At 44.7% G+C, this 15,190-nt stretch overlaps 1 protein-coding gene across 1 annotated transcript in view; it reads right to left on the bottom strand.

The window, feature by feature from the left end:
- Positions 1-14,905, bottom strand: part of LOC119445723 (cytochrome P450 3A24) — a 55,083-nt gene extending 40,178 nt beyond the window's left edge. Inside the window, exon 1 of the mRNA XM_049660584.1 lies at positions 14,618-14,905. The gene's annotated coding sequence lies outside the window, so the exon portion shown is untranslated. The remainder of the gene's footprint in view (positions 1-14,617) is intronic.
- Between the last annotated feature and the right edge of the window lie 285 nt (positions 14,906-15,190).

Genomic DNA, 15,190 nt, shown 5'->3' with positions numbered 1-15,190 from the left:
CCCGCTGCTTGCAGTGGGCTGCGTTGAAGGCCTCCATCGATGGCTGCCAACTCGCTCCGCATTGACGGTATGGGGTCTGCAGCCAGGCCAGCAATGGATAGGCACAGTCGCCGATCAGGTAACCTCCTGCAAGGGTTTATTATCCGGCAGCTCGATCAGACCTATGCTACAATGGGAATTGTTCGATAAATCACCTAACAAAGTTAATTATAGAGGCTGCAACTGACTACATACAGATATTTTTTTCTTACCTTCGCACTTCGTTCCGGCATCTCGGAAAGGGGAGCTTTCCTGCAGTACCCGGGCATCGTGTGCGCTGCCAGGAAAGCCGATGAAAACGTGCGTAAACATCATGTCGGCGTTGCAGACTCCCTGTAAGATTATCGAGTGAAGCTTCTTTCTTTTCAAATAACTCTCCTCTGACTCTCGGAGGGTCTTGATATTCGGATGTGGCCTCCGCCGACAGCCCCAATGACATGCGGCAGGCCGGCTTCCACGCCCCGGCGGTGATAAAGGGCTCGAAATGCCCTCTTGCTTCGTACGATGTCGTTGCCGTCGGGCCATTTAATCTCTCTTGCGCTGATAGACATCAAGAAGTCGAGAACACGCCGGATTGAAGTGTGTACGCTTGACTCGCACACATCGAATTTGTCAGCAATCGTATACATTGTAGTTTGCGTGCAATTCGCGCAAAACTTGATATCGATGGACGCTGGTCATCTACCTATGACTGTAGAGGTTCTTCACAATGGGATTGCTACCATACTAAATATTTAAAATGGGTTAAAATAACAATCTCAGATATCATAGTCCAGGCAGGTATTACATTAGATATTAATGTAGAGCAAAGGCAAAAAGTATATACTGGACAGTTCGAACAATATCAGCATTTAAATAATCAGTATTTATTTACAATATGGGATAAATATGGAGTTATAACTGATAATACTCAGCCGGTTAGTGAAGATTGGCGTAAAGCTTATCCACGTGGTCCTCGTCACCATACGTTATGTTATTTACCAGTAAACTCTAAACGCGCTGTGATCCTTGATAAATTTACCGATTTGATAACAGCGTTCCCTAGTTTCAAACAATTCATGAATTTATATGGACCACAAGGATCACAAGAATACAACCTATCCTTTTATTTTACTACACCAGACTGTCTCAAATTATATGAAGAGGAAAAAACAAAAGGCTATTACATGAACTTTAGATTTTATATAACTCAGAAATGGCGTTGTTATAATACTAACAAATGGGCTTTACGATCACGGCGCGTACAGACTAGAACAATTGTGTCATCTACTGAAGAACCTGGAGCTCAAACAAGTCGTCGACATGCCGAAGAACCCATGGTACCAAGTCCCTAAGCGTTATCAGCACCGTCTTCTCAGCTGACAACTGTTTCCATGCATGCGAACTTTGAGGGTAAAACGCTGACTTTTCAAATTCTTCGATAACAGCCGCAGCTGAGCTTCTGGAAAGTCGAAACATCTTCTTAAACTCCATTTCCATGTATGCCGGCACAACCCGCTCCACGTACAGGGGAACTCTGTGCCGATCCTGCCTCACGAGTCGAGCCAGCAAAAGGTTCATGGCATGCTCGTCCACTTCGTCACGTTCCTCTTCAATAGTCTCGTATGCATCCAACAGTTCGGTTGCTGCTTGAAGCAGCACTGCAATCTCGTCCGCCGAAGCTCTGCTCTTCTACAAGCAGATGACGGACCAGACGATACTGAGCGAACGGCAGCGTCTAGCAGCGTCTGCAGCGTCGGCACGGTAGCGCCAGCTGCCGGCTGTTCGATTTCGCGAGGCTCGCGACCGCCTCGGGCTGCCCGAGACTTGCCGGAAACTTTTGGCTCTGGTGACCACAATGCCGGCATGACGTTATTTTTTCGTCAGGGAGCTGTTGTCTGGCTGCCCAAACAACGAAAATCGAAAAGGCCCAGTTGCATTGTGGAGCGTGGCTTACTGCTTCCGGTTGCTAAGGAGCGGGACTGTGGTTCCCTGCAGCGCCAGCGGGGCGCTGGAAGCCTGGCGCGTTTGGAGCGCTAGGCGCGCTGGAGCGCGCTTGTGTGCCGATTTCGCGACCTCGGCGGCTCGCGTCCTGTTGTTACGCGTGTCCTTCCGATGCGGCACATATGCTGTGCAACTAAGGCAACGTTACGCACATCTGAATAAAACGAGTGTCTGCACGAAGGAATAGCAAACTTTATTCCAGAATCTTAACTTCTAGAAAAAAAAATCGGGGTAGCTTGCACTGGGGTCGTAAGGCTAAAGACACAGCGGAGCTCCTCGGTTCCTAGCTGGTCATGGCTATACGAAGTGATGTTAAGTTATACGAAGTAATGCTAAGTGATGCTAAGTTATACGAAGCGTATAAGCATTTCCTCGTGGTCCGTGGCATCGGGGAACGCCTCGCGAAACACTTGCAGTGGGGCGAAAGCTATACACAGTGCACGGGCAGCGCACAACAGACGAAACGCCTGGATGACGTCACGGCGCATGCGCAGCAGCGCGCAGCTGGTGTGAGCTAGGCCGAGCCACCGCCAGAGGCGCCTTCTGCAGTCACGGGCACCGCGAGCGTTCGGCGCTAATGCTGGGAAACGGAGAAGCGCGGTTGGCGGCTGCAGCACCTCTGCGCGTTGCCTTGTTGGTGCTGCTACAATTTGTTTCCCTGTCTCTCTCTTTCGCTCTCATTTTCTATTTCTCTCTCCCGAACATAGCGCGCGACGCTCCGCGAGGTGGTTGCGAGGCAACGCAGTGGCAGGCAGCTGTGGCGTCGCTGGTTTCCATGGCTACGGCGCGGCTGGCTTTTCTTGAAACGCGCACATATTACGACTGGTTTAAACAGCTTCGCTGTTAAAAAAAAGAGTAGAAGACGCAGTTGCAGACACGTTCGCATGAAGTGCGGAGTATTAGTATTTTGTCGGCTCTCCTTTCGCAGCCACGACGGCATCCATTCTGCGTGGCAGACTATCATACAGGGTCATGGCAAAGCTAGAACACACCGCCAGCCTCTGTCCTTCTGTGTGTACCGCCACCCCCAGGTCGTTCGCTGAACACCGTTGCATCGGCCGACGAGAAAGGGCTTTCTTTATCTCCGCCCAGATGTTTTCGATAATGTTCATGTCCGCACCTTGCGGAGGCCAGTCCAGCACCATCACACAATTCTCTTCCAGGAGGCCAGTAACGGATGCATCAGTATGGATGGGGCTGCGGTGGCGCTGGTAGAAATAATCGTCGTGAAATGCACCGCTGAGCGCGTACGGCACCAGGACGGTGTCTAGCAGGTGTGTGTAAAATTGACAGCTTATATAGCCCTCAATTAGTAGCCCTACCGGCAAAGTAGCACCAGTGAGCGCACCTCCATTCTGCGTAGTCAGACAATACATCACGACATAAAACGTCTGTACCTAATGTCGGCTCATACGCTTCTAAAGCACACAGATATCTTAATGCAACAGCACATGGTATTCAACGACATCTTGATTTTCATGTATTTGGGCTATACCATTCTGGGGCTTCTGTGTATGTACAACTGCGTAGATGTTTCACACTGCGTATCCAACTGATTCGCTACTTGCACTTCCCCAGTGTATTGTGAACGGTGGAATAATAATGTAAAAAACGCATGAGATTAAAGTTGCGATCTTTGCGGTGAATCAACTTATGCATATATAGCATTGTTGCAGAGCATAAAAATAAACAACATTATATACATCGTCTTTAGTTTATAGCATTTCATTAACTGCTTCACTATAGCTTCACTTCACATGTATTCCAAGATGTGCATTGAATCTACATTTTTTTTTTACTTTGGCTCTTCCCCCGACCTTCCAGTTTGTCACTTTCTGGCCATTTACTGCCAACTTGGGACACTGGATGCCACTAGCTGTTAATGGGTACCGAATGAAAGTACCAGCGAACGGGATTTAATAGCCCTTGCATGATGACCAAGTATTCCTGCCCATGTTCTGTGTACCAAAAGAAAAAAGAAAACTCCCTGCATAAAACCTGAACATATAATGTCGGCTCACAGACATCTCTAAGTTACATCGATCTGTTAATGGAATTGTGAATTACATATAGCAGATTCCGTGATTTACTTTATTGTCTTTTATTTAGCCACTCAATTTGTGTCGGCGGGGGTGTGCTCGTTCTTGGCTTATGCTCCAGAATTTGTGAGGCCCAATGCCGATTCCCCCCACACAAAACTAATCAAACCAAACCCAACCAAACCAAGCCAAGCCAGTCCTTGTATAGAGTCAAATAGGCATCACTAAACAAGGCGTTGCTTCGCAGTGGACCGCAACGCGCGCGTTGGAGCTGCACGCGAGATCAACAGCGGCTGGAATGAAGATGGATCAGAAGAAAATCAGGGGAAAGAAGGAAGGCGTGGGCATTTGATGAAACTATTGCGAAAAAAAATGAACACACACACACACACACACGCTTACGTATATATATATATATATATATATATATATATATATATATATATATATATATACATAAGTGGATGAAAAACACCTGGCCGCAGATGGGAACGATCCCACGTCTTCGCAATACGCATGCGAACAGTGGTGGCACTGGCTAACACTCCCTGGGTTAGTTTTAGTAGTACAATCATAAACACCCTAGAAAGTGGATGGGAAGACGGCGCCGCGGTAGCTCAATTGGTTAAGGGCATCGCACGCGTAATGCTAAGACGTGGAGTCGTTCGCCGCCTGTGGCAAGTTGTTTTTTATCCGCTTTCATTTCCATTATTCTATCATTTCTTTAATTCAATTATTACCCCCGCCGCGGTGGCTCAGTCAGCTAAGGCGTTGCGCTGCTGAGCACGAGATCGTGGGATCGAATCCCGGCCGCTGCGGCCGCAGTTCGATGGAGGCGAAATGCAAAAACGCCCATGTGCTTGAGTTGTAGTGCACGTTAAAGAACCCCAGGTGGTCAAAATTAATCCGGAGCCCTCCACTACGGCGTGCCTCATAATCAGAACTGGGGCGCTATAACGTAAAATGATTCCAAACTGTATTGATTCCAATTTCTGCAATCAGCCTCCACGATTGGTCAAAACATTTTCGGGCCACTCCCAACTTCGCCTGTCGGTCACGCGACGTCACGAAAACCGCGATAGCTCCCTATCTGATATAACGCTTACGGACTGATTATGCATGATTAAACCGCACAAAAGAAAAATAATCATCCCTGATTCGACGCCTTTTCACCATTAACCCTCTGCTATTGGTACAATGTTTTCTGGATACGCCCACTTCGCCTGTCTGTCACGCGACCTCACAAAACCGCGAAAATTCATCGCGTCAAAGTGACGTGACGCGAAAAAAAATGCATTATTATGCCGAACAAAACTGATTTTTTTCTGAATAGCCACAGACGGCCCCGTTCCGAAAGGAATATAGGATGGCTGCCCGCCGATCGCTCAGGCTCTCGCTACTCGCACCTGCCGGTGAGCATGTATTTATTTGCGCATGATAAACCTTTTTGAGTGATAGTAAAACGTTATCGAGCCCTTTCGGCATGCATACGAGATCGCTCTGCCAATTCTTCCTTGCTGAGGTTCCGTTTTAGCGGAATTCTTATCCTTCCGTTGCACGCCGCCGCGATTTTCGACCAGCCACCGCAAGCTAAGTATGGCGAAGCGGACCAATCGGAGAAGCCGGCCTCACCCTCTTCATGCGGTTATCTATTTTCACTGTGCCGGCTCGGCCCCATCGAAACCCTCGCCACTAGAGCGTGCTCCTCGCCAATTAGATAAGAAAAATCGCTGAGTGTAGACAATGTTATTGGTTTTGAAAGCGAACAAAGGAGACCTCCTATAAACGAGGAGAGTGTTTGATTGGTTTGTTCAGACAACGCTGCGGGTCACCGCCCGATGCTTGCGTCGGTGGTTACGTAAATTTTACGTCAGGAGTTTGGAATAAAGACAGTTTGGGGTACCGTTTTACGTTATAGCGCCCCTGGTTTTGGCACGTAAAACCCCAGAAAGAAGAAGAAGTAATTCAATTATTCAGTACTAGCACATTTCCCCTATGGTGTCCTTGGTGTCTCCGTTTGTTGGCTTCTTATACGATTAATAAAAATCGGGCCCCTCGGTTCCCTTTCTGCTCGCTCATATATATATATATATATATATATATTGAACTAGCAGAAAGGTTATATATATATATATATATATATATATATATATATATATATATATATATATGTGCGTGTGTGTGTGTGTGGTGTGTGTGTGTGTGCGTGTGTGCGTTACTCATAACATGATATGCTGAGGGACGCTTACAAAGACATCAACCCAACTTTGGTTCTACCGGGATTTTTCGCTTAGTTTATTTCTTTCTTGTGCACTGTGTCCATTTATATCGTTCCGTAATCTCGACCCCAGGGTGTGGCTGTAAACGCTTCATACAGTAACCAGCAGAGCTATCCCATTAGACGGACCTTAAGGAGAAACACTAAATGAGTTAATGTATGAGCCCAAGTGCCGGGGAAAGAAATTTAAAAGAAGACAACCAATACAAATTATTATACTACTTTATATTTCACACTTTTTAAGCCCATGCCAGCCTTATTAGTGGGTACTATTATTATTATTGTTTTTTATTTATTAACTAGTTAATGTGGATCACAAGCCAACCCTCATAACTCTAATTTAGCTCGTTAAAAGCACAGTTTTGGTAGCAGCATAGGGGAGCCTTTGACCTGTGCAATGAACCAAAATTAATGATATCAGATAAATACTCGGCGCGTAGTGATGAAATAGCCAAAAATGTTAGCTTGCAATGAGTACGCCTTGCTACATAAAAGGCAGCCATATCAAAACTTGTGACACGATTTTACTCCTTGTGGTTCATTGCACACCCAGTAACGCGAGGAGAACTGTACCAAGTTTCACTAACAAATCTTTATTAGAAAAGAAGTTATGTTTGTTTGCGTATGAAGGAATTGCTAAGAAAATTCGTTCTGAGAAAATCGACAAAAAGATTTTAAACAAGTGCATCGCTTACATAAGATGACCAAGAGAGCTGAAATCCCCGATATTTGTAGCTAGTTCCGTCTTGTGTCTTGTTCGTGTCTGCTTTTGTTCGAGTGGCACCTCGATTTTTTTTCTAGCTTGCTTTGCACCATCACTACTGTGATGGGAGGCCCCTGCGATGCGCTGCTGATCATTTATGAGGCAAACTGTAGTAGTGTAGAGGCCAGAGTTCAATGTCAACTTGGTTGAGGACTTCGAGGGTGCCTCTGTTGCCATTGTTAAAATTACACACAGTATCATACAATGGAAAGTTGACGATTGGTAGGCTCACATACGTGTCTTTGGGTGCCCTTTGCCAAATCATACCATTGAAGCACTCGTTGGCATTCTGCGTTCTTCCATGCTAGCATTTCTATAGTAAATCATCTGAAGAGAGGTCACTGTACCTTATTCGCCTTGTTGAGAACGTCATCAGAAAGCCCTCTTTTATACTTCAGCTCTCTTGAGGCTGCACCAGCAACTTGGTCTAAGGGGGCACTAGCCATGCCTTGGATGCTCATCTGTTGAGTTGCAGTGAAACAAACAGGCTAGTATTGCCTGTTTCATTCCTCGAATATCTGCACCATTAGCCTTGATGACAATGCGGTAATAGTTTTGAAGACGGTCAATGAGGGCATCTGTCAATATTTCTCTTCCTGCCAAGCCAGCCACTGTCATCTTTACCTTTCGCAGCCGGCAGCCAACACGCGTTTGCACGTGCCCAATGGTTTCTAGCTTTACGACACTGTTCTTGCCATAAATGTTCTTCACTGCAGTATGGCTTTCTGAATCACCGTCTCCGTAGTAATCCACGTATATTAAACTACATGTTCCTTCGGATCTATCGAATATGCGGTATAGTCCAACGGGTTCCATATCTCCAGCAATACCTGTAAGGGTGGCCTAATATTTAATGTGTTTTGGTTGCCCCTCTTCGGATTCGGCACTTGTGAGACAGTTTGCATGCCTTGCAGCTTCTCGATAAAATCTCTACATCGAGACCTTTTCTTGGGTCCACGGAAATCACTGGCATGCAACCATTCAATGACGAGTGCCCACGTTTTTGCCCCGTACCATTCCCGAACACCCCGCACTCACCACTGTGCACTGCATGGCGCACTTCTGCAGCAGCATCAATCATTGACTTCGATGCGACGAGTTGGGAAGCTGCAGCGAGCTTCCATGACATCTTGTCCTAAGCAAAATGCTGCATGGGTGGGGGCATATTCATCACTTTGCATAATATTTCTGCTCCCTCGTGTCCTTTCCCAATCTGCCGCATTGCGCACACCAACATTGTTTTCCGTCATGCTTCCTGATTTTTTTTTTCGAAGTATTAAACACATGCTCAAAGCCGCAAGCAATGCACACAACAGCAAATACACAAGGCACCCGTCGTTAGAGGCGCTCCTCCAGTTTCAGAGATGTATAGTGAGGCACTGGGGCAAGCCACTGATAAAAACAGACGTGGCAAAATACCAAGATCCCTGATCTTGTTCAGTTGCGGGGGAGAACTTGACTCTCCATTACAGTAGCCGCCATCCAGTTCACGGAGTTTCAACGCACTCGCAGAACCACTCACGTCTCCGGGTTCATCGCGCAGTCCGACTTCTTTGTGTCGATTGCCGGCAAAGTTCCGTTTTGTGCGCCTGCCTCATACTGTGGCTACCAGTAAGAAAAAAGGAAGCGACGGCGAGTAAACGCATCCAAACAGCAATCCGCTCTGCTCCTGCGGCGCGCGCACGAAGCCTCCAGAATGTAAACAGCACGTGCAAAATGTCGCGCGTCCCCCTGGTCAGAAGTATAGATTTTTAATTGGCACATAATGTGCTGAAAATGCTATTAAGGCATTATTACTTTTTTTGTTCGCGATATGATTGGGTAAGAAAAAAACTACAAATTCAGGCATTATTATGTGGCACACGAAACTGGCGCGTTCAGTTTTGGTTTCGTAGACCCTGGGTGGGTGTACAATTTTTTATGTATCTCTTGAAAGAAACAGTGTAGAAAGAAACATTTTTTCAGTAAGATGCTGCCCGAGAAATTTGACATCTAACAAAGTCCAAAACAAAAAAATGACATTGTGAAAAAAATGTTGCAATTTTCGATTGGCCTCTTTCCTTAAGTCTGATAAACTATACATCCAAAAGTTTAGTTTCGTTCATTTTTACACCAATAGGTGGGTTATATTGGGACAGAAAATGAAAGTCAAAATAATTTTCTTTTTTAGATTTAGCGCCGAGACCCTAGCGCAGGTACATCAGTGAGACGCCATATATTTCAAAGTATTTTGGTAGAATTTCGGCTGTGTGGCTCAGTGAAAGTTCTTGAAACATGCTAAATTCAATCTTTGGCTTTTTCAGAATACAGTGCATTCTATTTTTTACTGATTGAAAGGTAACTAGGCTAAAAAAATCCTTTTAAAATCCATGACGTCACAGTTGGATGGTGCGGGAACGTCAAGGCGGCGTCGCCAGCAGTCTCATTTCTGCGTGTTTGCTGGCTTTCCGAACACTTCTCGTGGTAGGAGTAGTTTTCGTGGTATCGTAAAAGGGAAATGTACTAATACAGCTAAAACATACTGGTCAAAATAAAATAAAATGAAACAAAATAAATAAGCTTTTGCTGTCTTTACTTTCCATTTATATGACTCTGGCAGACGTGCTGGTTTTCATGTCTCGCTAATTTACGCCATGGTTCAAAAGAAATATTATGTCAAGTAACATTTTAAGGAGCAACTTATGGGAGGCGGCTTCGCTTGGCGTCTCGTTACAAGCGCTGTAACGTGAATACTCGCTTGCCGTCGTTATCAGACAGCGCCTAAATTACGGGCCCGCCACAGTGGCTCAGTGTTTATGGTGTTGTTCTGCTCAGCACGAGGTCCCGGGTTCGATTCCCTGCCAAGGCGACTGCATTTCGATGGGATAAATGCAACCATAACCGTGTAAATATAGGTTCAGGTGCATGCTAAGTAAACCCAGGTGGCTAAAATTAAACCAGAGCCCTCCGCAACGGCGCCTCTCGTAGCCACAGGGATATTTTCGTATTCGTTATGCCACGCCAATCGATCAAGCTAAGCTTTGCAGGAGACACGGAATACCGACAACTCGTGCGCCAAGCTTACCGACCATAACGGGAAGTCCGGAACTCACCGAGAACAGTCGCTGTCGAGTCCACAATCCGCTCCAGCAACCACAGGTTGCGGCTTCCGCAAGTTTTACTTAGCGTTTGATCTACAGGGTGTCGCAAGTATCATGCATGAAGATTTAAAAATATGCAAATGCCACGTAGCTGAGTAGAACCAAGGTAACGTTGTTTGCCGTCGCTTGGAGATACTCATACTATTTTTTTTGCATTCCGCCTAATTATATAATTAGTCTTATTTATTTATCGACTCCTCAAATATTACAATTAGATGAAAAATGTCGATGGGAAAATTGCAGAGCAACATGAAAAACTCCCGATACAGCTTTCCGTTGCTCAATACGTGCTGCATAAAAGTGTTTTTCCGAGCGTGAAAGAAGCCCACGAATACACGCAAAGTGCCCCGAGTGGCCAGTCGCGCGGCAATATTGCATGTATTCTTGCGCTTCTTTGGTCTCGGAAAAAAACTTTTATGTAGTACGTATTGAGCAACGGAAAGCTGTATCGGGAGTTTTTCATGTTGCTCTGCAATTTTCCCAACGAAATTTTTCATCTAATTGTAATATTTGAGGAGTCGATTAATTAAATAAGACTAATTACGTAATTAGGCAGAATGTAAAGTATTAGTCTGAGTATCTCAAAGCGATGGCAAAAAACATTACCTTTGTTCTGTCCAGCTACGTGGCATCTGCATATTTTAAAATCTCGGTGCATGATAGTTGGGCCACCCTGTATATTGTTAAAATAATTTCACTTCACGATAGACTTTAAAAAGGCCGCCTCCTACCGCTCTATAGTGTACGCGGTTTGTTTGTGTTTGTCGCTCCTCTCTCTCTCCCGTCCACTCTCTTTCTCTTTTTATCAACGTACTCCCCCCCCCCCCCATGCAGGGTAGGCAACAGCTACTACCGCTGGGTAACCTCCCTGCCTTTCTATGCATCCTTTCTCTCTCTCTCTCTCTCACTTTGTTTTTGTGGAACCACTTTATTAACGTTGCGCCAGATGCGCTCTCTTCATGAATGCCACCGAGCACGTTGTCACAGGACTGTGCAATAATGTGCTAATTGCGGCATATACTGCATAAATACTGCAAGCCAAGCCAAACAGCATCGTATACCTAGAGCTTGAATTTAAAACTTAAGACAGCTTTGCTGATACACCATTTACGCTGCCAGCGTGTAGCACAAGCGCTGCATGCATTACGTGTTTAAGTTTACCTTGTGCACGAAATACGTACGGCAGATGCCTGTTAGAATTTGCTGGAGCTCTCATTTAGAATTGTGTACCTACTCCTCTAAAAATTAAAATTACGCTTGGTATTGGTTTAAAAAAAACGTGCTTAACTCTGAAGTTAGGTGGCAGGTGCATTATAGAGTCTTTGTAATCTTACAATCCTTTAGGTATGTTATTTTTCTGTTGTGATTTGACGTCACACATGCTTGTGTAAGTACTCCTTAAATAGAGAGATTCCACTCTGATTGAAAAGACACTCGCTTCAACAGAATGCTTTTGCAGTTTCGTGACAAAACTCGCAAAATACTTTGGAAAGAAACAATCCTTCTTGCGAATGTTTATAAAAGTAAACCCAAAGAAAAGAGAGAGAACCACAGCGCACTGAAAAACATTAATACTCACTGTGTCTGTCGGCCGCACGCTGAAAGAAAACGCCGTGCCTTTCGCTCGGCGCCGAAATGCGGCCAAGGCAACTAAGCGTTTATGCATGACCTGAATGGTATTGCAGGTGAAGATCTGTAGGTGGCGCTCTATCTACTGCCGCCTGCGCTGTATAGTGGATTCCTGCTAAAGCTGACTTTATGCAGGGTCGAAGTAATAACGAAGAATAAGTAATATTTAAAAATTGCCGTTTTGAAATAAATGGACGTTTCCGTCGGAGCCTTGCCGTCAGTGGTGGAGTATACGGGGTGACGGGTTATACGTGTTAATTAGTCGCCAATTAACAAAACTGTATTATTATATTTTAAAGTTTTAGTTTAAACACACACACACGATGTCAATATGCCATTGTAACTGCAAAAAAGGAACACATTGCCATGAGTCTTGTTTGTGAAGCCGAATGGAATACCTAGGGTCTTTCTAAATTTTCGTTCTGGTCACGACACTACAATCATCCGCGCCAGGATGCAGGGCTGCCCGATGAAGCGCAACTTTTACCAGCAAAGGCGCCCCTCCTATATTTATTTCCGCATGTTTACAAACTAAACAAGCCACGGGAACTTTATGAAAAGTTATTTATCGTGCGACGCGTTTGTGCTTAAATTATACACCGGATCATTTTGGGAGGAATGCGCCCCCCGAAACCAAGTCGTCGCATTCCTCGCAAAAAAATTCCGGTAAGGTAACTAATAACTTACACTGTTCTCTGTTTAGTTAGGTAGTTTCATTATTTTTTACTTAGTTTGGTTACTTCAGTTTTGATAAAATTTAGCATAGTTAGGACGTGTATTAGGTCGGTTTGGTTAGATATTTTTTAAAAGTTATTTTAGATACCCTGTAGGTTTGTTTTGTTAGGTTAGTTAACGTAGCTTAGTTACTTAGATAATGAGCCAGTTATCATTTAGGTTAGTTAACTTCACTTAGTTACTTAGATAATTAGCTAGTTATCAGTTAGGTTAGTTGGTTTTGTTTAGTTAGTAATTGTAATAGTTAAGTTAGTTAACCTTAGTTAGTATTTATTTGACTTAGGTTAGTTTATTTAGTAAACAAGTTATTCATCTAGTTATTATTTAGTATAGCTAGTTAGCTAGGTGTCATTTTTAGTTAGTAATATAGTTCAGTTTAGTAAGTGATTTCACAATTAGTTTAGTTAAGTTAGTTATTGGTAAAATTAGTCAGTTTAGTTGCTTATTTAGTTCACGATAGTTTAATTAAGGTATTTATTAGCTAGGCTAGCATTGTTGAAGTTAAGGTTGGTGTTCGTTAGTATAGTTAGGTAATTAAGTTCAATTAGTTGAGTCAGTTACAGCAGAGTCCTTCCATACTATTATCCTGGCCAGAAAACCTTCACCCGAAGCTTAGCTCACTCGCGTCTGAGGGACACCACATTTCCCTTCATGGTGCACACGTCTTAACGAATAATGTCTTCGGCATGAAAATGTTTTTCACACACGCGAACATTTTTGTAATTAAATGGGGAGCCGAGGGTCTCTCGTGCCGAAATGGCTCGTTTCCGCTTTTCTCGTAGGTCCGCGTCGATATGCAACGAAAACAAGCACACCTTTTGTGCGGCGTCCTTGTAGCCGGACCGACGCGCAGGCACACAACAACAATTAAGCATTGAAGTAGTCACAGGGCATCACTGACGCCCCACGTGGAGAGATGTATAGAGAAAACGAGGAGCAAAGAGGAGCACATATCGATAGCACATATGTGGAGCAAAGAGGAGCACATATCGATAGCACATATGTGGAGCAAAGAGGAGCACATATCGATAACGGCAGTCAACCCTGTAGAGTTTTTTCGGCATGTGCCCCGATCGGCTTGCGCCTGCGCCGCGTCCACTCTGTGCGCTATATGAAGCGCTCCGATAGCGTTTTAACGAGTTATGCGGGAGTTTCGTGAAAAGTATTGAAAAACCGTGGTAATACGCAGCTACGCGAAGCACGCACGCTTCTGGTGTGCGAACTGTATATGAAGTAATGCGACACAGGCTACAAATCTTGCTCAGCTGCTATGGAACACTGAAGTATTTTTTGAAATACTTCGATGCATCTGTACCGTCTTTACAGTCACCATCACAGCGTCCGAGAAGCTAACATTTTGTATCTCAAAAATTAACTTGCGGCACAGCAGACATTTTTTTCTTGCAATGTTTTGCAATGAAGGAGGTATGACCTCGTTGCTGATAGCAATTTGTCTTTTGTTTTTCCAACCGAAGGCCACCTACCCGCCGCGGTTGCTTCATGGTGGCTTCGAAGCACGAGGACGCAGCTTTGATTCCCCGCCACGGCGGCCGCATTCTAATGGGAGCGAAACACAAATACGCTCGTGTACTTGGATTTCGGCGCACGTTAAGAACTCCAGGCGGTCAAAATTAATTCTGAGCTCCCCTCCACAGCGTGACGCTTAATCAGATCGGGCTTTTGATACATGCAACCCCAAATTCTTTGTTTAATATCGAAGGCCTTCCTCACTTTATTGGTTGATTGATAGTCTGGTGTTGCATACTGAGCGTTTTGCAGTTGCCAAAAATTTTCACAGTAATTTATCCACAATACCACACATGAGACCTTATATAAAGACCGGCACCTGCGTCTAACTTATAACATACTAAACATTGCGGAGGGCACAAGAAATTAGTCAGGGACAATGGATCGTAGGATCGAGGTTAATCGGAAGACCGCATCTATCACGATTTGTACTTTCGTGAAAGCTATTTAACAGGAGGTACAGTTCGAGAAGAATGCCCCTTACCTGTTGTTTGGTGCGATTAAGCTTCTCCTGGTGCGTCTTGTCTCCGGTGTGTGGAACCGGTAGCGCTGTGTTTCATTTGACGCCTTGCGTTGGCTCTTGGGGGCGAGATGTTTCAGTCGTGAGAGAAGCGCGGGTTGTTGCAAAATTGCCGACGATGGCGCGGGCGGCCTTGGTTGTTTTCCTCTGCCGGCGCTCGCGAACGTCCTGCGCTTGACGAGGCACGCACGTCCCCGCGAACATTAGACGGAAAGTTTCCTCGGCCAATACCAAGCCGAATTTATCGCTCCACGTGGCTGAGACGTTTCTTGATACTCCAATAGATGCTGCGTCTATAGATCAGCGCCTCGACGATTGCACAACGCGCCGCCCGGCGCTATAGGTACACTATTTATTTATTTATTTATTTATTTATTTATTTATTTATTTATTTATTTATTATTTATTTATTTATTATTTTTATTTATTATTTATTTTTATTTATTGTTTATTTATTGCATTTATTTTTATAAATACACAACTTATTTCCGAGGCTGATTGTAGGCTCAAGCATGCGTACATTTACACATCGCGTTG

This window comes from Dermacentor silvarum, chromosome 1 (genome assembly GCF_013339745.2).
Source record: "Dermacentor silvarum isolate Dsil-2018 chromosome 1, BIME_Dsil_1.4, whole genome shotgun sequence".
Taxonomy (NCBI): domain Eukaryota; kingdom Metazoa; phylum Arthropoda; class Arachnida; order Ixodida; family Ixodidae; genus Dermacentor; species Dermacentor silvarum.
This window is presented reverse-complemented; position numbering and strand designations above follow the sequence as displayed.